This window comes from Lepidochelys kempii, chromosome 4 (genome assembly GCF_965140285.1).
Source record: "Lepidochelys kempii isolate rLepKem1 chromosome 4, rLepKem1.hap1, whole genome shotgun sequence".
NCBI lineage: Eukaryota > Metazoa > Chordata > Testudines > Cheloniidae > Lepidochelys > Lepidochelys kempii.
In genome coordinates this window covers 115,062,926-115,086,719 of record NC_136383.1, presented here as the reverse complement: position 1 = coordinate 115,086,719, position 23,794 = coordinate 115,062,926, and positions in this window count along the sequence as shown.

The following is a 23,794-nucleotide window of genomic DNA, read 5'->3' as shown; positions in this document are numbered from 1 at the left end:
CAGGTTTTGATTATCCTTCCATTTTATTTAAGATGAAGAGTGTGAACCTGTTAGTTGGCTCTCCTTTGTAAATTTAAATCAACTTTATTAAAAAGGGGAAACTTTCCTTATGTTGAAATTAATGTCAGAATGCTGAAAAGTGTGGCAAGCTTATGTGAACCTCAGAAGTTAGTGAGATGGCTTCTATAAATGTAGTATTATAACCAGATGACCATCTTGATCCCCTGGTTAATCCTTTCATATATTACAAAGTCCCCTTCAACTCCAGCAAATCTCACTGTAGCAATCCAGTACTTACAGCTGATGGCAGGCTGTTTAGTGGGAGTCAGATTTCCTCCAGTAAATAAGTCAATATTTCCTCTGAATTTTCTCCATAACTGATTATTCTACATTCCTTTAAGTAAGGCACTTATCTGAGAGATTCACATTCAAGTCTCATGTACACTTTGTTTTGGCTTTCAGATTTTTACATCAGAAACTCTGACAATAACTGATTACAAGACTTTCATCCTCAGGGAGAATTGCTGTACCCAGTGCAGAGCCCAAATAACTGTGCACTGAGGAAATGCCCGCCCCCTCCCCCACACTCTCTCTCTCTTCTTCCTCAGTAAAGGCAAGTGATTTGTATGTATTGTCAGCTTCACTGCCCATTGCGTAAGTTACTAAGCTAACCTGTGCTTTGCTGCTCTGGGGTAAGCCTTGATACAGCTGGGAATCTGATGAAGCTCTCTTTCCACTCAGCCTTATCAAACTGAAAGTCTTTAGGAGGGATGAACACTAGCATTTTCTTTGCCTCTTGTTTTTGCTGGTTCAGAATGAGTCCCTGCCTGACATGCTATCATTTGACAGTAATAATGAAATGAAGAGCCCTATTTTCTTACAGTGAATAAGGAGTGTACATGCAGTGTTGCTGTAGCTGTATTGGTGTTAGAGAGACCAGATGGGTGAGGTAGTATCCCTTATTGAACCGATTTTCTGGCCAATAAGAAAAGGATATAATATATCCTTCCCCTTGTCTCAGTGAATAAGGAACTTTGTTAGGAAAGGAAAAACAGTGTTACCCCCAGAGAAGCTTTAAGGTTATGTCTATATTATACTGCACACTCCTTACGGCGATGTGTAGTGTGTCGCACTGTCTGGAGTGACTCACAACTGTGAGTGCCTATCTCAGGGCAGACTGTCAGAAAACAAGGGCAGATGCCCCAAACTGGTGGTATATTCTATTAGATTTCACCAAGTCAATAACAAATGTAAACTTCTGGATCACAGTACCAGTCTTACCATGGAGTCACAGACAGTCACCTTACACTCTCCAGTCTGTCTTGTCACCCCGGCAAACTGAACTTTGTGATTAAAAATTTACTTAAACCTAAAATCACACCACATCAGTTTTATCCCAGTCCCAAGAGACCAGTCATTCATCCTAGATCAACTGGTACTCTAGATCTTACACCAAAGATAATGCTTGCAGCCAATTCTATGATCAACAAACTACAGGTTTCAGAGTAACAGCCGTGTTAGTCTGTATTTGCAAAAAGAAAAGGAGGACTTGTGGCACCTTAGAGGCTAACCAATTTATTTGAGCATAAGCAACAGCTCACTTCATCAGATGAGCTGGAAATGGCCCACCTTGATTATCATATACATTGTAAGGAGAGTGATCACTTTAGATAAACTATTACCAGCAGGAGAGTAGGGTGGGGGGAGAGAAAACCTTTTGTAGTGATAAACACCCATTTTTTCATGGTTTGTGTGTATAAAAACATCCTCTGTATTTTCCACAGTATGCATCCGATAAAGTGAGCTGTAGCTCACGAAAGCTTATGCTCAAATAAATTGGTTAGTCCCAAGTACTCCTTTTCTTTTTTTTTTTTTTTTTTTTTTGAAACTACAGGTTTGTTAGCTAAGAAAAAAGAATGAGTTTTTGAGAGGTTAAAGCGGGTCAAATATAATAGATAAATCACAGTTTGTAACTTCAAATTCTGCCCTATTAGAATTCAAACAGTCCAGAGATGAAGGATCTTTCTTTGAATCCATATTTACATCTTCTCACAGAAGACAAGTTGACAGTCTCTCTACCCACATGGGCCTTTCCTTTGATGACAGTGAGTGAGGAAGGCACTTAGACTTTTGACCTCTGACCATATCTTGCAGTGTGAGTCACCGAGAGCCAGAGGCCCATGAGAGCCTTCAGGGATGTGTTGCAGAAGCTTTGGGCCTGCCCTCTGAATGCATGCCTTCTGCTTCAGTGAACTATATTGCATTCGACCAATCTCCTTTGCCCATGCTCAATGCGGCTGACTGGCAAGAAGCCCAGCTGCAAGATACTGACATTCGTGATACACTACTTGCCAAAAGGGAGGGGTGAAGCATTGATTTCCTGTCTTTAGAAGTAGACAAGAGGAATGTTGGGAACATTCTAGTAGTGACTGACCATTTTACGCGGTATGCACAGGTATATCCCACACGTGATCAGGGGGCCATCACTGTCACTCGAGTACTGTGGGAAAAATATTTCTCAGTTTATGGATTCCCAGCCCGGATGCACTCAGATCAGGGGCGGGACTTTGAGAGTCATCTTCTGAAGGAGGTGCTGAGGATAGCAGGAATTAAAAAGTCTAGGACAACACCTTATCACCCGCAAGGTGATCCTCAGCCAGAGAGGTTCAACCGAACCCTATTAGATATGTTGGGGACTTTGCGACCAGAGCAGAAGGCAACCTGGAGCCAACATTTCACATTTTTGGTGCATGCCTACAACGCCACAAAGAATGATGCTACGGGAGTCACCCCATATCTCTTGATGTTTGGGCGAGAACCAAGATTACCTATAGACTTGTGCTTTGGTGTATCAGAGGATGGAGATAGCTATGAAACTCATCAGCAATATGTATCCTGACTAAGGGAAAAGCTGCGAGATGCTTATCACTTAGCTTCATCTGTGGCTCAGAAGAACGCAGACCGCAACAAACGTCAATATGATGCTAGGGTACGTTTGCAGGAGCTCCAGCCGGGGGACAAAGTTCTGCTGCGAAATTTGGGTATTGCTGGCAAACACAAGATAGCTGACGGATGTAAGGCAGTACCTTACTTGGTGATGGAAAAGCTGGGAGACCTGCCGGTCTACAAGATCAAACCTGAAGAGGATCCAGGGCAAATAAAGACAGTGCATAGAAACCTTTTGCTCCCGGTGGGGGAATTAGTAAGTATCCCTTATGAGATGGACTACAATAGGGCAACCGGGCAGGATAAAGTTGCTAGACCAAAGCCACCATCCAACATCTGCAGCTAACCTACCCCCATGCAGCACATCCAAGAGTGAGTCTGAGGATGAAGACACAACCCTGGTGTATCCTGGAATGGAGACATCCTCGAAGGAAACCTCTCCATTCGTCACTCGGGGATGTTCCCCCTACCACGGCAACAGAGATTCTCAATAGACGAGACAGGGTGATAAGACCAGTAAAACGGTTAACTTATGCACCTGGGGTGACTAGTGAGGAGCCCATACATTTAGCACACAGGCTTATGGAAGCTAAAGTGGGCTTCCTGAGGCCCTTTGGAGGAAGCCAATGAGTTGGTATAAAGGGAATGTGATTTGTCAGGATGACAAATTCTCGGCTGGGGGGAGAATGTAAGCAGAGTCAGGACAGGCTCCACCCTGACATCCGGTGGTGAGGTGGCAAGTTGTGGAAAAGAACTTCAGGGGCTGATTTCATTTGCATAGGCACACCCACCCTGCCTAGAATGAGCCCATAGCTGCCCAAATGGTCACTTTGGCTGCTGTGGGATCCCCACTGTCTCTGTTATTGGGGCAGGAAGAATAAATTGTTATCCCGATTATGGGAATCAAGGACAGTGGAACTGTACTTGGCCTTTTGTTATGATGGAGGGACTCACCATCAACTAAGTAGCATTCGCTAGGCAAGGGACATGGGTTCCAAAACTCTGTGAATTGAGAGAGGCTGGAGACAGGTATTAGTACCTGGTGGCGTGGGCCCCTTTTGTGAGGGCCTGAAACATCAATTGCACCTCCATCTCTCTCCACTGTGGAACATCAGAGCTAATTTTGGGTCTATTAGGAGTCTAGCTATAGGTGCAGAGCTGAATTCACTTTAGTCTTATGGTGCACCAGCACTGAGGCTCCCACTACTACAAGCTGAAATCACTGAGCACTGTGTCAAGTAGTGGGGAGCCTGAAGATCTATTGCAGAGCGGAGCAGTTCGCGGGATGGCTGGAGCGGCTGGTGGAGCAGTTCACAGGACGGTGGGAGCCGCTTGTGGGATGCGGAGCAGAGCAGTTCATGGGATGGCTGGAGGGGCTCGTGGATCGGCTGGTGGAGCAGCTCGTGGGACGGTGGAAGCTGCTTGCAGAGCGGAGCAGTTTGTGGGACCGCTGGTGGAGCGGAGCGGCTCGTGGAGCGGATCGGAGTGAAGCCCTATGGAGCTGCGGTGCAGTCAGCTTCAGATCATGTAAGGTGCCCCTTACCTCTTCCCCTTGCCCCCCCCCCACATTTTCACCCAGACTGAGGAGTAACACTCTGCAGATGAACTCTCGAACTCTGGGGCTGGACTTTTGGGTTGTTGGACTTTTTGGACTTTGGGTGATTTGGTTGCTGGACTCGAGACATTTGGGTTGTTGGACTCAAGAACCCAAGGGAAAGGACCTGGCCCAATTTGCTGGGGTGGGTCTTTGCTCATGGTTTGGTTGATGAACCGTAGCTGTGGTGGTTTCCCAGTTTAATGCTGATGTCGTTTACCTCATGTTAAAGATTCTCTGCTACACCGAGACTCTGTGCTTGTGAGAGGGGAAGTATTGCCTCTTTGAGGCGCCCAGCGGTGTCTGTAAGATTTTCCCAGGTCACTGGGTGGGGGCTCGAGCCAGTTTTGCATTTGCTTTGATGAGAGGGAACCCCTGTGTATGGAACCCAGCTCTTGCGGCTATCAACTCGGCCTGGCAGAAGGGTTACATATAATGGCCACTTGCTGTGAAATCAGCATTTTCTGTTAAAGACCTTAAGTCCTTCATTAGCATTTCACAAGATTTCTTTGATGGGTAATGTAGTTGCAAAGGCATTTACCATGTAAATGTTTACTTGTATTGTTTTCACTTATCTACTCCTGTCATAATGTACTAGCAATCTTCCATTAGTTTTATGAAATTTAAACACCAAAAACACATAAACATTTACAATTGCTTTGATCTAATACGCAAGTGAATTGATCTCAATACACTCTAGCATGACCAGGTCAGCCAGGATCACATAGCGTACATACTCTGCCCACACCCCCTAGCTCAGGTATAAATAGCAATTTAGATGGAGAGGCATTGGTTAGGTGAGTCAAGTAAAGAAACACCTGAACTCTGCGGACATGTACCCTACATCAGTGGTTCTTAAAGCCAGTCCGCCGCTTGTTCAGGGAAAGCCCCTGGCGGTCCGGTCCGGTTTGTTTACCTGCCGCTTCTGCGGGTTCGGCCAATTGTGGCTCCCACTAGCCATGGTTCGCTGCTCCAGGCCAATGGGAGCTGTGGGAAGGGCAGCCGGTACGTCCCTTGGCCCTCACTGCTTCCCGCAGCCCCCATTGGCCTGGAGTGGCGAACCGCGGCCAGTGTGAGCCGCGATTGGCCTAACCTGCAGAAGCGGCAGGTAAACAAACCGGACCGGTGCGCCAGGGGATTTCCCTGAACAAGCGGCGGACCGGCTTTGAGAACCACTGCCCTACATGGCTCTCTACGTGTCCAAGCAGTACCTGTCCTATCTACACTGCTATTTTTACCACTGTTGTGTCCTGCTGCCTCACTGCTGCTGGCGCATTTCGCCACTGCCTACTCCCTGTCAGAACCTTTCGTTGAGGCATGTAGCTACAAGTCACGGTGTGGACGCAGCAGGCTTTTCACTGCGGTGTCTAGTTACACGTACGCTACATGTGGCCGCTTGTGGTGTGCGGTGTAGGTGGACCCTGTCTTGCCTTCAACTTTACTGGAAAATCTACATGTAGAACCTTACTCGGCACTGCCACAGATTTAAAGAAACATGACTGAGTAGACAGTATCTGCAGTCACACATAGGCCCACTACTGCTAGACCTTAGCAAGCGGTTTCCAGTTAAACACAGACACCAAAAAGTGAGAGAACTAAATTGTGACCAAGATGCATTACATCACAATGCTCCATCATAACAGAGACAATGTGAACTAAGCAGGAATTGTTCCTCTTCAGGTACAGACATGATCCACATTCGCAGGCACCTAGATTAATCAGCACATCCCCAGCAAATACTGCAGAGCGGGAGAATGCTACAGCACTAAGCAATGGCTAGTCACTGATAGCAAGAGAAGACAGGTGCTGTGGATTATACCCAGTGACTAAAGAGAAATTTGGTTGAAAGCTACAGTTTGGAGACCTTGGGGAACTTTATTTCCTTTCTGGTAATATTCATCTATCACAAACTGTCCCACAAGCAGTGGCATCAAACCAGGAGGGCTCAGTTCCTTACATATCTCAGATTCAAGTACCTACCACCCCAACCGTAGTGGAAATACCAGCTGAAAAATTTCAGCCAGTTCTAATTGGCAACTAGGTTTTGGAACAATACTGGTTCCTGTGGCAACTGGTCTTCCACTAGAAGTCAGTTAACTGGTTCTAATGGAGCCTATCTAATGGAGCCCCAGAATTTCCACTGGGGCTGACCACCACTGAGGGATGTTCTGAATCTGAGGTACACCAAGACACATACACCACTGGTTGAGCTGCTGCAACAAAGCTTCACTAGTGTCAAACCCCAGCAGAGGGTATATTAAACACACGGCTATTTATTAAGGATTTCTTATGTAATGGCTAAAGTTTTGGTTTCAACAGGGATTAAACAAGGGTCCTCCAGGGCTTAAAAAGCATGAGCTGCTATTGCATGAGCTAAAGCTCCCAAGCTAAAACATGTAGTAGACTCATTCTCTGTGGATTAGCACAGAGGTGGACCTATAATACACACTCACCAATGGGTTCCATTTAACCCAGTCTCTCATGCAGACCACGTAATGAAGTTGAATTTTGTCCTGTATCAATATAGTGACTTCAGGGATATCATGGTTGTGATGGTAGTTGTATATTTTTGGGAATTGAACTTAAATCCTTTGTGGGTGAGAAGCCATGCAATCTGGTGCATATAGGGTTATGTAGCAAAATGTATAATGCTTCTTATACTATATTTTCTATAATGTTTTTCTATCCCAGATCCTCAGCTGGTGTAACTGACCTTTCTTTATTGATGAGAGTGGAGCTATGCTATTTCACACCAGCAGAGAATGTGTCCCCAAATCTCGCTCCATTCAAATATTTACTCATTGTACTGCATTATTGTCTCTTTACTATTGGTTATCAATTGGGAAAATAGTAAGAGAACCAATGGTCATAATAGAAGGCTAATTGTACTAAGTAGTGAAAGTAACCATGCTTATTTGTCAAATTAATAGTGATCACAAAAAAAAGTAGCACAAGTATACTCAATACCTGCTAACTAGTCTGGCCCATTTGTGTTAGTTGTTATGGTAATAGGAATTATAATACTAAAGATTCTTTTGGCTCATTATATTACAAATTAGGAGAGAGATCTGGGAACAAAGAAATTTAGATTCCCTACAGAGGCTGCAATTACTAGAAGAAGATATAAGTCATTTTCATTTGTATTTTATCTAGTGCTTTTCATTCAGAAGGAGCTCCAGGCACTTTAAAATTTAACCAAGTGATCTTCTAAACATGAGCTGTATTCTCCCCCCTTGATATTTGCACAGAATGCCTATTAACACCAGAGGAAACTGCATGAGGATCGAGAGCATGATATGATACCTGGCACTTACACAACATCTCAAATCACTGTACAAACACTAAAGGTGAACTGCAAAGGGAGAAAGATTAGGATTGTGCCCTTTTTTGTCTTTATAGTACTCCACACTGTTAGCTGTCCTTATAGGAAATATTTTGGCTGGCAATCTCTAGAATGCCGCTCGAGAGTCTGGGGCAGAGCATTCTCACTAGCAAGGACCTTGGCTGTTTAATGTGGACATAGCCCTGGCTGGGATGATTTAATTGGGGATGGGTCCTGCTTTGAGCAGGGGGTTGGACGAGATGACCTCCTGAGGTCCCTTCCAACCCTGATATTCTATGATTTGGTCTCACTAGAATGCATGAGAACTCCAAGACTGATTGTGTTGAAGACAGGATATAACACATCTGTGTTTATAGTGCCTAGGGACCCCCAACTAGGATCAGGGCTCTGTTATTCTATATTAATCTGTATTTATGCAAGCTCTCAAGAGCTCTTCTTATGAGTTTTTTCTTCCCAGTAGGGTTTAGTCTTTGCAAAGTTGTGTTTTTCTTAATTTCACACCTTACCTTTGTGTGAAATTTACATTAAACTTTGTGAATTAGAAAGGACTAGATTCTCATCTCCATTAGACTGGTGTAAATCCAAAACAACTGAATCCAGTTACATTGAAAATGATCTATCCTTAAAGTCACTTGCCTGAAATTTCATGACAAATGAGCTTAGACACAAAGATCCACACCCTGCCCCGATAACCAGACTGTCTAGGGACTGTCCTCTTTTAACAAGAAGGAGACCTATTTACTATACTTCACTTGTGTGCGGCTCTGTGGGTTTGCAACCCACGTCTACTGGCTCCTGGGTGGCTGCTATGGTCCAACACCTCTGGTGAAAGGAGGAACAGCAGTTTGAGCCCTATGGGTCAAGCAACGCTGGATGTACTGCCCACAGAGGTCCTGAATGGCAGAGTCTACTGTATTCTCTGATAGCCCTTAAATAACATGCCTGGGCAAGTGAAAACACCTTGGAGGCTGCTTGTGTCACCAGGTGGATCTCTGCTTTGCTGATGCAAACAGATCCTGCTGCACACTCCTGCTATCTTGCCCTGCTCCTGCTACCTGGCCTCACTCCCGGTCCTGATCTCCTGCTCTGCTCCGGTCATCTCACCCTGCCTTTGTTCCACTAGCCCTACTTTGGCTGGCTACCTGGCTTCTACATGGTACAGCTAACTGACCTAAATTCTGACCTGATCCTATGGTATAACACTGGTATGGATGGCTGCTTCTGACCTTAACTTTCCAGATTGAATTTAGCCTGTGTTCTCGAGCTCTCTCCAACCCAGGCCCTGGCCTCTACCCACGCCCTGTAGCAGGGTCCTGACAACTTATCACCAAAGTATCTGAGCATCTTTTCAACCTCCCTGGAGATTACACCCATTTCTCAACTATGCAAACTGATCTTGGAATGAATGTGATTAAAAACAGTCACTCCAGCAATCATGATATTTCTGACAAGGGAGGCAATGTCAGAGAATAGAGAGGATGATTCAGCTGATGTATGGGGTTCATTTTTTATCTTATGTCACATCTTCTATCTCATGTTAATTTGGTTGTAAAGATTAATATTAGGTTAGGTAGAAAGATTTTCATCAGAGAAGAACTGAGTAGTTAAATGGGAATTTCAATGACGTAATCTCAGGTTGAGGCCTTTTAGATAGGATTATTATTATATTACAGCACTAACAGCAAGAACTAGCAGGAATAAGGATAATGGAGGAAGAAGAAAAACAAATCCTATAAGTAAAAGACTCTTAAGTGTTTTATAGATGAAAGCAGCATCCTCTATGGACAGCTTTAATTCAACTCTTAATAGTGCATCTGGCACTTAATAGTGTACCTTCAGTAATGGGTACATGGGCTACAAAGAGTAGATTGTTTGTTTGTTTTTATTATGCCTTTCAATGCTCTAATTGCTTTAGAGTGTGGCAGGCATATATAAAATATCTACATAAATATTACTGAAAACGTTCTGTAGTGTGTCAAATTAACAGCACTTGAAATGTGTGAGTATTTAGAGTAAAAATCACTTAGCTTTTAGAAGTAGGTGTAGGATTCTTCAGTGAAAGGGACTGCCTTAGCAAGTGAAAGTATGTCCTGCAAACATGCAGCATATGCTTATCATACAGCAGATGTTAGAATTTGGAATATATACATAGAACAGTGTCCAAACTATATTTGTTTTCAGAGTGCTATTTCTTTCTTGAATCTATACTACCATGACTTATTTAGGAAGATTAAATTTGTCTATCAAATCACTAGTACACAATATGATGCTTTCATAATTCTCAGTGGCTGATGGCTAGATTTCATGCATTCATTTTACCAAGTTGCCCTCTTGACTAGCAGATTCACAGCACTCAGTGGTCCAGTTCATATCAAGGATTTGAAAGGAATTGGAGATATCCATTTAGAAAATCAGCAAGGATTGTTTCTACCACTACTTGTTAGCTAAGGAAATGCAATTATTCAGGAGTATTTTTTTGCTGCTTAGCTTAATAGTATAGTGTAAAGATTTCACTTTCATTGAAGTGCTGTAGATTTCAGATGTAATTACTGTGGGAGTTTCCAAATCAATGTTTAGCTTTTTATATTCTAGATGCTAATTAAGGGCCTGATCCTGTTTGCATTGATTTCCATTGTGATTTTTTCCACTGAGGTCAGTAGCACAGTTGTGACCTATATCTGTGGAATGAGCAAGTTGCAGTCCAATTATTCACACTCTGTGCATTGCAAAATATAAGCAAATGCAACTTGAACAGTTTGTGTTTTCATCGCTTATTTTGTAATGTAAGTTCCAGGTTAAAATAAATTCTAAAGCCTGTATAAGAATTATCATAATTCACTAGAAAGACAATGGTACATGCTGCATCCTCTTGTAGCAGACAGAAATAACTAGATTATTGGAAAAGAGGCATTATCTATGGATGAAGTCACTAAAAATTCAGGAATTTTCTGTTCTATTCTGTCCACAGAGAAAACTGCACCCAAAGGTCTTGATAATTGTTGGAGAAGGGATAAGAGTTTAAGGGAGTTGGAATGCAGTCTGTTCCTTCTGGAGAAAGAATTGTGTGTCTGGTAGGTAGCTGGAGTGTTCTTTGAAGTTTTTTCCTCTTCTAGCCAGAGTCATTGAGATTCTGGGGCACTTCAAGGGAACATAGAAAATATTACATTCCACTGCTTGCTGCAGAATTCCAGGAACCTTGGCTGTTCATGATTGCATTGCTACAGAGTTGGTTTTATCCTGGCATTCTACTCTGTGCTCATGGATTTACTCAGGACATTTAAATGTATGCACTGTACCCATGTGATAGATGGGGAAACTGAAACAGTGAGAGGAAGTGACTTGCCCAAGATCACACAACAGTCAGTGGCAAAGCCAGTAACAGAAGCAAGGCCTTTTGACAGTCTGTGCAGTGCCTTATCAATAATTTTATCTCCTCTTAACTGTGTATAAAACTGGCTAACTGATAGGTCCCAAAATGTTAGTTGTAAATTGGGAGTCCTCATCAAGGGGGTATGTTTATGGCTAGGACCCTGGGCTATTTAATGTTTTTATCAATGACATGGATGAAAACATAAATTCTCACTGATAAAATATGCAGATGACACAAAGTTGGAGAGTGGTAAATAATGAAGAGTACAGGTCACTGATACAGAGCAATCTGGATCCCTTGGTAAGATGGGTGGAAGCAAACAATGTATATGTTAATATGGCTAAATGTGAATGCATACATCTAGGAACAAAGAATCTATGCCAGTCTTACAGGATGGGGGAGTCTATCCTGGGAAGTAGTGACTCTGAAAAAGATGTGGGTGTCTTGGTGAACAGGTAATTCAACAAGAGTTCCTACTGAGATGCTGTGGCCAAAAGGGCAAATGCGATTCTTGGATGAATAAAGCTGGGACTCTTAAGTAGGAGTAGAGAAGTTATTTTACCTCTGTATTTAGCATTGGTGCAACTTTGCTGGAATACTGTGTCCAGTTCTGGTGTGCACAGTTCAAGAAGGATGTTGATAAATAGGAGAGGGTTTAGAGAAGAACCATGAGAATTATTAAAGTATTTGCAAATATGCCTTACAGAGTTAGACAGAAGGAGTTCAATTTAGCTCAAGAGGCAGGCTATGTGAGTGTCTTGATAAGGGTATAAGTACTTACATGGGGGACAAATATTTGATAATAGAGGGCTCTTCAATCTAGCAATCCAATGGCTTGAAGTTGAAACTATGTAAAGTTAGTCTGGAGATAAAGTGTAATTTTTTAACAGTGAAGGTAATTAATCATTGAAACCACTTCCAAGGGTTGTGATAGATTTTCCATCACTGGCAATTTTAAAAATCAAGTTTAGATTAGAAATATACTCTAGTTCAAACAAGAATTAATTCAGAGAAGTTCTGTGGCCTGTGTCATACAGTAGGTTAGGCTAGATGATCACAGGCTTTATAATATATGAACATTTCATTATGCAAAAATACTCCAGTGTTAAAAGTATACCACAAAGTTCTACTTTAAATACAGCTAGCATGACCTGAAGCTATGATAATCTATCCCGTCCTTGTTAGTCACCTTGCCATTTGATATAATTAAATGGTTCTTATTATGGGGACAAACACTGGGATCAGAATAAATAACCACAGAATCCATATTCACTTTGGCCTATACCCAGGAACCAAACTCAGTTCCCAGAAGGTAAAATTATAGTGAAAATCTATTGTGCTACTTAACCCATCACCCCCACTTTAAAATGTCAACTTATAAAGAACCAAAGCATAATATAAACCTAGTTTAAGATGTCACACTTAGGTGAAAAAGCTATAAAAGCACCTTAGTGTTTAGTGTAGGTTAAACTCCTGTGATGTTCTGAAACAGGCCTTACATGTAGGCTAGAATAATACACTTCATCCGTCTATGCTAGTTCTTGTTAATGGTACTCTTAAGACAGTCTTTGTAGTAATAGGGCTGTTACTCATCAACTCATAGGCAACTGACCAGCCACCAAATAAGAATGACTTTTGGTCATTATAGATCTGGAAGCAGATTCCAGCCTGGAAGTGAAAGGCTTTTGGTTTGGAAGACTAGTTTACAAATCCTATTACCATATCTAAGCCATCCAATTGCATAGCTGGAAACCTGGTGGTCAGCAACAGAACCCCAATCAGGGGTGAAAGTAAGTCGAGTGACTTACTGGTACTCTGGGGCCATCTCTGGCCCCCAGAAGGGGTGGGGCCTAGGGCGGAAGGGGTGGGGTTGAGGGGGTCAGAGCCAGCCCCAGCCCACCCTGTAAGGTAAGTGCCCCTCCCCCCACCGGGGTAGCAGCAGCAGCCTGGGGCTCCGGGGGCTATTTAAAGGGCCCGGGGCTCCCCTCTTCTATCATCCCGGTCCTTTAAATAGCTGCCAGAGCCCTGGAGTAGTGGCGATGGGGCTCTAGCAGCTATTTAAAGGGCCCGGGCGGTAGAAGCAGGGGAGCCCCAGGCCCTTTAAATTGCTGCTAAAGCCCTGCAGCCACTACCCCAGGGCTCCAGCGGCAGGGCTCTGGAGGCAATTTAAAGGGGCTGGGGCTCCAGCCGCTGCTGGGAGCCCCAGGCCCTTTAAATTGCCCCCTGGGGAAGCTGGGCTGCCCCAGTACGGTGCACCGGCTCTTACCAGTATGCCGTACCGGGGCGTACCTGCTTACTGTCACCTCTGACCCCAACCTGCACATCTGATTGTCCCTGGGTTCCTCCATGGCTAACATAGAGATCTTTATATAAGGTCTTAGAATAATAGAATATCAGGGTTGGAAGGGACCTCAGGAGGTCATCTAGTCCAACCCCCTGCTCAAAGCAGGAACAATCCCCAATTTTTGCCCCAGATCCCTAAATGGCCCCCTCAAGAATTGAACTCACAACCCAGGGTTAACAGGCCAATGCTCAAACCACTGAGCTATCCCTCTTGCTAGTGTATATGAGGAGGTGTTCTATAAATGAGAATTTCTTTCCATTCCACTGTCAATAAATCAGGTGCACTGCAGAAAGAACTATGCCAATTTAAATATTGAAGAAACATAAACATTCATGAGCCATTCAAAGCTGCTAGTGAAGTTCTGTGCGAATATTTGAATATGTTTTATATACAATAATCTAGAGGATGTAAGAACGGATATAAAATAACTCATCTGAAATTCTTTCGCGTGCCTTTTTTTATGGTGTTCTAAATTTCAAATTTTGAATAGTTACTCTTCTAGCCTGGACACACAACCCACAATTTTTGGCCATTTGCTATATGGTCCTTGATTTATGCAAACTGCTTTTGCAGAGACTAAGTGTTATGCAAGTGGATTGAGGCTGATTGCATCGTTCTTTGCATCAATAACTTGGAAGTGAGGTATAACCACCAAGGAACGATTGAACTCCCTTTCTTCAATCAGGCATAATCATATTTATATTTCACAGGAAGGAATCAACTGAGAAAAAAGACACACACATTTCTCTACATACATATCAATAATTTAATTTTAATAAACCTGTGGTGGAATAAAGAAAGTGTGTCTGCTTACTCACTTAAATAATAAGGTAACTTCTAACCAAATATGTGAATGAAGGTATAGCTCAGGGGTTCTCCAACTGTGGGTCGGGACCCCAAAGTGGGTTACCAGGCCTGGCTTAAGACTTGCTGGGGCCTGGGGCCGAGTCCTGAGGGCTTCAGCCCTGGGTGGCAGGGCTGAGGTTACAGGCCCCCTGCCGGGGTGGTGGGGTTCAGATGCTCAGGCTTCACCCTCGCCACCCCCCCACACACACACACACTTCCTGGGGTTGTGTAGTAATTTTTGTTGTCAGAAGGGGGTTGCAGTGCAATGAAGTTTGAGAACTGCTGGCTATAGCTTATTGCTGTCAAGGCTGGCACTACTTTCATATATACCGACTTGTAGAGCGCTGAGGGCCAAAGTTTAAAAAAAAAAAAAATTCGAACATGCAATTGCATGTTCAAAATTTGCAAAATTATGTTGTGCAGGTGAGGAAAATGTCCATGGTTGTGAGAGTAAATCAGGTAATTGCATGCACATATGACTGCAACTGACTATTTCCATATTTCATTTACAGTTTTTTGTAGACGCAATTTGCTGCATATGCAAATTGTTCATACATCTGCACCACTAACCCTATTAAAAGCTGGGTTCCTACACTGTGTGTGCGCATACTACATATATAAATACAGTAAGCCACCTCTGAAAACAGCACAGCATTAACTTTAATGAAGTTGCACAGGTCTCACTTGGTCTGAAGACAATGGATTCTATCAGTCTAACTGAAAAGCCTGATTTGGCCTGCAGAGACTTTTTATTGGTGATACATACATGGAATGAGATGGACCAGCTTTACTGTCAGAGCCCCAAATGTGTGTGCGGTGCTGGCAGTTATAACTAAATATTAGGCCTGATTCTTTGCTCACATCAGTGCAGACCAGGAATAACTCCACTGAGGCCACAGAGCCATTTTGACAGTTTAGCCTATTAGAACTATACTTTAAATATCACGTTCAGCAGAGCTCCCACTGTGTTTGAATGACCGTTTAGGACACCTTAGACATGAGTGAGTGTGTGTGTGTGGGTATGTGCAAGCATGGTGGGGGAGATGACAACGGATTGCTCAGGCTTAACTCCTATATTGAGTTTAGCCAACAGACAGACATGTAAAATGTGTGTAGAAGCAGAGTATATATTCAGCACAGAATCTATTCCTACCTTTCCACAGTGCCTTTAAAACAGTAGTAAGTCTTTCTGGTGATTTTCCTGCTGTATCTGGGCTACATAATACAGCATGGTTGTTTAGGGCAGGCTTCAGATATTTATAATGTTGTTTTTGATAAATACATTGCCAGAAAACCTCATTGAAAAGAGGTAATGCCTAGCTTACAAACTCATTGAACTAGACAAGTGAAGAGAGAGTATGTATGTATGTATTTATTTACAGAAAATTAACAGTACTATTGAGCCCTCTCACTGCTTTTGGACAAATTCACAATTGTGGGGAAAAAGTTTAATGTCTAGTCTTTCTGGTAGCTTCCAAGACCAGGGAGATTGTCACTTTTCAAAATTTTCCTGGCAGAAGGCCATTGGCCTCACTTTCTCTAGCTCCCTCCTACTGTGAGTATGGGAGTCCTATTCAATTTCATCCCTTGACATCTGTTCTCTTTACTCTGTCTCTCCTCACCATTCCATTTGGAATCTTCTGCAGCCTCTGCCCATTGCAGCCTACCAGCATTCTGTGTTTAAACCCCAAAGGATTCAAAACATCTCCACATAGGATTGCAAGTTTAAAATATTTTATCAGGTGGGGCTAGATCTCCTTCACTTCTAAAATAAATACAATATAGTAAAAGAACTAGAATAAAATAGATGTAGCCCTGTCCACCATCATAGCTGTGAGAGGCTTGTTTAGTTCTTGACCACTAGTACTGTATCAAAATGATAACACTCAATAAATGTATATCTAATATGTAATATAGAGCTATAGTTACACTCACACTGCATGTCTGAAGCAACACCACTGAAGTTATTTTAGAATTACTCTATACAACAGCATAAAAGTCAAATTTGGCCTATGGAGTGAAAGTAAGTTATAGTGAAACTGTTGTAGAATAAAAATGTTTGACAGCAGGACACTGCATCCAAAAGCTAAGAACATTTTTGCCTACTAGATGTCACTTTTTCAACCCAAGTGACAGTGTATGTTCATATAAGCTGAAAACTCCCAACTATTTTTACTATACCTGTTATGAAAGTTGTTTCACTTTCAGTGTGCTGAAGATTCATTCAAGTTCACAGGGGCATGTTACCTTGTCAGCCAACCACAGGGCAACTGTGTGCCCACCTTAAGAACATAAGAACGGCCATACTGGGTCAGACCAAAGATCCATCTAGTCCAGTATCCTGTCTTCCAACAGTAGCCTATGCCAGGTGCCCTAGAGGGAATGAACAGAACAGGTCATCATCAAGTGATCTATGCCCTGTCGCCCATTCCCAGCTTCTGGCAAAGCTGATAAGCCTAAGGGCTTGTCTCCACTGTGAATGCTTTGCCAGTATAGCAATGCCAGCAGAGCCCTCTACTGTAAATACAGTTTATGCTGAAAGTTTTTCTGTCAGCACAGCTGAACCACCTCCCTGAATGACATTAGCTACGCTGACAGAAGCACTCTTCTGTGGTTTAGCTGTGTCTCCATTGGGAGTTTTGCTCACATAGCCTAGCTAGCTAGAGGGTGTGCCTTTTTTCCCCCACACTCCTAGCTATGCTGGTAATACTTCTGTAGTGTGGATTAATCCCAAGTGGGAAAAATGTGCTAATTCTGTTTTGCACATTCTCTTTACAGTTTGGTTCTGCCCTGAACATTGTCAGGGACGTGTTTAAAGTTGGGGGTGAGAGACAGTGCCTCCATTCTAGCCGTTCCCTGAAAAATCCTTTTCTGAAGTTTTGGAGCCGCCTCCCACTTCTCCCAAGGTCATTAATGTAGGTAAATGGTGGGAGGGCAAGGTGGTGTTGAGGGAAGGAGCTCTGGAGACTGGGGGACAGTAACCATGCTATGCTAGCCCTGCCACCTGGTTAGTACTTGCCAGTAAGGAGAAAGCTCCCCCCTCTCTTTCAATAGATAAACTACAGACAAAAACCTCAAGGCATTTAAAGCAAATACTGACTGGTGCTGGGGTCAACCACATTATAAGGAAAATTGCCCTTGGCAGTAATTGAAGTAAATTAAAAAAGAGCGAGAGCTCTTGCCACACCAGGCAAAAGAGGAGGAGGAACTGTGGGAGAGTACTGTTCCTCAAAGTCCTGGAGAGAAGGAGGCGCTCTCTCTCAATTTCAGTGGAGAAGGGGAAGCTGGTTCCACCTACTGCCTGTTACTTTAATCCCAGCCCTCAGGTAAAAATAGTTAGCAAAAATATTGACTTCAGTGAAGTTGCATGGCTGTTGGTAAGGCATTTTGGGAGCCATTCGGATGGAAGGCACTATATAAATGCAAAATGGGATTAGTATGTTATATTCTTATAATGCAAAAATGTTTTGCCTCCTAGCCAAACTTAGGTTAGGAAAAAGACTTAGTGCTAAGAGTGTAGCACAAAAGTAATAGTACTTTACAGACAAATGAACAGTGGGCTGGTTCTCAAGAGCTTATCATCTAAAGAGAAACAAGTGAATACAAAAAACAAAGGGAATAAGAGAAGATCAAGTAGTTGCTTAAGAATTTGATCATGATGAAAAAAGTTACTCACCTTCTCGTAACTGTTGTTCTTCAAGATGTGTTGCTCATGTCCATTCCAATTAGGTGTGTGCGCACCTCATGCACAGTCGTTGGAAAAATTTTCCCCTAGCAGCACCCGTCAGGGTGGAGTGGTGCCTTCATGGCACTCAGTCTGTGACCCTGCCGACCCAGTGCCTCCTCAGTTCCTTCTTGCCGATTACCCTGACAGAGGGGAAGGCGGGTGGGTCTGGAATGGACATCAGCAACACATCTCAAAGAACAACAGTAACGAGAAGGTGAGTAACCGTTTTTATTCTTCAAGTGATTGCTCAAATTGATTCCAATTAGGTGACTCCCAAGCCTTCCTAGGCTGTGGGGTCAGAGTTATGGAATCGCTGATTGGAGCACCGCTCTGCCGAAGGCTGCATCATCTCTGGCATGCCGGATGATGGTGTAATGAGAGGTGAACATGTGCACCGAGGACCAAGTTGCTGCCCTGCAGATTTCTTGGATCAGGACCTGGGCCAGGAATGCCACCGATGGGGCCTGTGCCCTTGTGGAGTGTGCCATAACTGCCGGGGCTGGTGTCTTGGCCAGCTTGTAGCACATGCAGATGCAGGATGTGATTCAGGAAGATATTCTTTGAGATGAGACAAGGAGTCCTTTCATCTGGTCTACCACCGCTGGTTCGACTTCCTGAACAGCTTGGTGGGTTCGATGTAGAAGGCTAGCGTCCGCTGAACATCCAGAGAGTGCAGCCTTTGCTCACAGCTACTGGTATGAGGCTTAGGATAAAAAACAGATGGGAATATGTCTTGGCTAGTATGGAAATGTGACACAACCTTTCATTGTTGCCCTGGAGCCTTTGAGGCTATGCAGCCTGGAGTCAGTCTGTTCAGCAAACAGGCCCACTGTATCAAAGGGTAAGTTATGCATAGTTCGCTGAAACTTGGGCGGGAGCCCCGAGGCTTACAGCCATCAACTACTCCGCATAGCTAGCCCTGAGGACAAGGTGCACGCTGCCAAGTCTGCAGCATCCAGTGAGGCCTGTAAGGAGGTCTGTGCCACTGCCTTGCTCTCCTCGACAACTGCCCCAAACTCCTCCCTGGACTCTGCTGGTACCAGCTCCCTAAACTTCAGCATTGAGTTCCAGAAGTTAAAACCATATTCTTTTTTTATACGGTCTCCCAAAGCATTCTTGCCAGCAAGTTAAAGTAGTATGGATTGGATGAATGGACTATAAGGTGGATAGAAATCTGGCTAGATTGTTGGGTTCAACAGGTAGTGATCAACGGCTCGATGTCTAGTTGGCGGCCGGTATCAAGCGGAGTGCCCCAGGGGTCAGTCCTGGGGCTGGTTTTGTTCAATATCTTTATTAATGATCTGAATGATGGGATAAATTGCACCCTTAGCAAGTTCGCAGATGACGCTAAACTGGGGGGAGAGGTAGATATGCTGGAGGGTAGCGATAGGGTCCAGAGTGACCAGGACAAATTGGAGGATTGGGCCAAAAGAAATCTGATGAGGTTCAACAAGGACAAGTGCAGAGTCCTGCACTTAGCCAGTCAGTCCCCAGCCTGTAGTGGTGCGTGGGATTCTTCTGTCCTAAGTAGCAGTTCTGCAGAAAAGGACCTGGGGATTACAGTGGACAAGAAGCTGGATGTGAGTCAGCAGTGTGCCCTCGTTGCCAAGAAGGCCAACGGCATATAGAGCTGTATTAGTAGGAGCATTGCCAGCAGATCGAGGAAAGTGATTATTTGCCTCTATTCGGCACTGGTGAGGCTGCATCTGAAGTATTGCATCCATTTTTGGTCCCCCCACACTACAGAAGGGATGCCTGCTGGTTGGCAAGCCTGAGTTGCAAGCCCCCCATGGAGTAAACTTTGCATCCGAATAAATCCAGTTGCTTCGCGCCCTTAGTTTTAGCCACTGGGGCTTGCTGACCATGCCCCTCTCTCATTTACTGCCAACACTACCAATGAGCAAGGCTGTGGGTGTGTGAACAGGTAGTTGAACCCTTTGGAGGGTACAAAATACTTCCCCTCCACACCCTTAGTAGTGGGAGGGATGGAGGCTGGGGTCTGCCAAATGGTCTTTGCATTGGCTTGTATAGTTTTAATGAGGGGTAGAGTGACCCTGGATGGCCCTTCTGGTGCCTGGATATCCACCATAGGGTCCTCCGACTTTACCACCTCCTCAGCCTGCAGGTTCATATTTCGTGCCACCCTGTGCAGGAGTTCCTGGTGGGCACGGCTATCTATAGGGGGTTGGAGGTGACTGCAACCGCCTCGTCCAGGGAGGATGACGAGGACGCTAGTGTGGGAACTGGGTTCTCTGGACCCTCTTAGTCCTCAGGGACTTCCTGCCCCCATTCTAGCTCCGTGCCAGACACTCCAGGGTCTGGCTTTGGAACTGGGGTGGGTTCCAGAGGAGGTGGTGCCACCCTGTGGGTGGGGTGACTGGCCGCTGCCTCAGGCTCCCTAGGCTCAGACGCCATCGAGTGTGAGGCCTTGGACTGGGCCCCTGGGCCTCGTAGTATGCTCATGGGGTCCAAAATGGCTACTGCACTGGCCTATGCCACTGCACAGGCCATGGCCCTGCACTGACATCAAGTCTATCCCATGCCGACTTGTGCTGGGGCCACTGTGAATATTTGGACCCCATCTCTGAGTCCGAACATGGGAACTGCGACTGCGATGGCCATTGCAGTGCCGAGCGCAGCTGAGCTGGGGAGCGGTGCTGCGAGGATGGGGAGCGGTCCCGTGAACGGCATCTGCGCAGAGAGCCGGATCAGTGCCAATACGAATGGTGTCGAGATCAGGACCTACCGCAAGAAGGAATCTGTGCCATGAGCAGGAGCGCTGGAGGGACCTGGATCAGTGCTGCGAGTCAGACCCGCTCTGTGAATGCGACCGGCACCAGGACTCTGAGCGGTGTTGGGATTCCGAGCGGTACCTCCCCTCTGCAGGCTGAGTCGGAGGGAAGATCGTTGTCAGCTTTCCCCAGGATGGTGCTGCCTGTGGTGGTATCAGAGGCTCAATACGAAGGGCCGGGGACCTCGTCATCGCAATGAGTTGGCAGCCTCAAAAGGTGTCTGGGGTGGAAGGCAGTTCCACCTCTTCTACCACCAGGCGTGGGGAGTCCAAGTGCACTGGACTCAACAGTCCCCCTTGTGGGGCAGAAGTGAATGGTGCAGGCTCCAAAAGTTTCGGTGCCGGGGGCTCCTCCCTAGGACTTGCCCCATTGGCCGGCTCCGCTGGGGTGGATCCTGAAATAGGGAACCACTCCTCCCTTGCTTCTGGTGCCGCGTCTGCAGCGGTGAATGGGATCGGTGCCGGGTCCGTCTCATTGTCTTCAGTGCTGGGGAGTGACGGTGCTGCGGGCTCTACCAGAGTCCTTCGCGGTACAGCCTCTGCCACCCTGGCACCGGGTCCAGCGGCGCTGATGTGGGTTGCGGTCTAAGTGCTGCCTCCCTAAGGAGCTGCTTCAATCTAAAGTCCCCCTCCTCCTTGGTTCAGGGGTGAAAGCCTTTACAAATCCTGCACTTTTCTGACTGATGTGCTTCCCCCAGACACTTTAAACAAGTGTCATGAGGGTCGCCTCTTGGCATGGCCTTGTTGCAGGACTTTCAGGGCTTGACTTAGGCATGTTAGTCCCCCAAGGAGAATGCAGTCGGGTTGGAGGGTAAACCCCCAGCCCAACATTTAAGTAACTGACTGATTAGTGCTTAGTTGGTTTTTAGTTATTCTAGTTCTAATCAACTATAAAATACAAACAGTCTGAAAGAGAAGCTAGGGAAACATGGAGAGCTTGCAAAGCAAGGTGCCACAGTTCCAACAACCGTCACTGGCCGTAAGAAGAATTGAGGAGGTGCCAGATTGGCAGGGTCATATGTTGAGCACCATGGAGGTGCCACTCTCGGGGGCTCCATAGCCGACCCATTGGGTGCTGCTAGGGGAAAAGCTTTCAGAGACTGTGCATGTGATGTGTGCACCCCTCATTGGAATCTATATGAGCAATCACTTGAAGAATTATGGGCTTTTGTTTTATTTGCTATATTAGTCTTTTTTTAAAAAACAAATATTAAGGGACTAAATGAAACTTTCAATTGTGCTGTTAGAGGAAAAGGACAATGAATGATTGTGAGAGTCAGTGAATGAATCTGCAACCAACAGTAACGATATGGAGAGACACAGTTTAACCTAATCAGTCAGAAGGACACATTGGTAATGTATTGTTTTGAGTTGCAGATGTGGGTCAGAGTGATGTTAGTAAGGAAATTAAAGAAATGGAATTCTATAGACAACAGCCTTAGGCAAATCCCTGCATTATGCTAATTCTTGTAGAGTGGCTTTCTCAAAGTACAAAGGGAACTGTGGAGATGGGGCTAATTTTACATTGCTCAGGTAAGTCTTAACAATGTTCTGGCTATCTTTAAAATAAACTTGCACGACCTCACAAGTACTGTGTAAAAGATTCGCAAAAAGAAAAGGAGTACTTGTGGCACCTTAGAGACTAACAAATTTATTTGAGCATAAACTTTCGTGAGCTACAGCTCACTTCATCAGATGCTGTAGCTCACAAAAGCTTATGCTCAAATAAATTTGTTAGTCTCTAAGGTGCCACAAGTACTCCTTTTCTTTTTGCGAATACAGACTAACATGGCTGCTACTCTGAAACCTGTGTAAAAGATTGCAATTCCAATTTGCTGATTAAGAGCCCAGTCCTGCATACCTTTACCGACTTGATTAGTCCTTACTGACCTGAGTAATCTCATCGGTGCTGATGGGACAACTCACATGACAGCATGTAGGACTGGAACCTAAAGCTTCCAAGTGAAATCCTGACCTCTCCTGAAACTAATGGCAAAAGTCCCCTTGACTTCAATCAGGCTAGGATTTCACTCCATATCATTTCAGTACGATAACAACATAAAATGTTTGTTTATTTTCACAAGAATAACAAAGATAATAAATGCAACTGCTACTTAACAGTATAATTTGTGATAAATTTAAGAGGAGACTGGATTGGAGCTTTTACTTTGTTGCTGGAACATTTTCTCTTATTTTATGACCTGGAGGCAAATCTTCATAGATTCCGAGTCCAGAGGGGTCCATTGTAGTCACCTATCTGATCTCTTGTATAAAACAGGCCATAGAAGTTCACCAAAATAATTCCTAGAGCATATTTTTTAGAAAAATATTCAATCTTGATTTTAAAATTGCTAGTGATGGGGAATCCACCATGATCCTTGGTGAGCTGTTTCAATAGTTAATTACTCCCATTATTAAAAATATATGCCTTATTTCCTGTCTAAATTTGAATAGCTTCAACTTCCAGACACTGGAACATGTTTTACCTTTCTCTGCTAGATTGAAGAGATGATTATCAAATATTTGTTCCCCATAGGTACCTTATAAATCAGCCCTTCCCATTCTTTTTGTTAAAGGAGCTTAATCTATTTAGCTTATCACTATAAAGCATGTTTTTTAATCCTTTATTTGTTCTCGTGACTCTTCTCTGAACCCTTTCCAATTTATCAACTTCCTTCTTGAATTGTGGACCTCAGAACTGGACACAGTATTCCATCAGTAGTTGCACCAATGCCAAATGCAGAATTAAAATAATCTCTCTACTCCTACTCAAGATTCCCCTGTTAATGCATCCAAGGATCACACTAGCCCTTTCGAGCACAGCATTGCACTG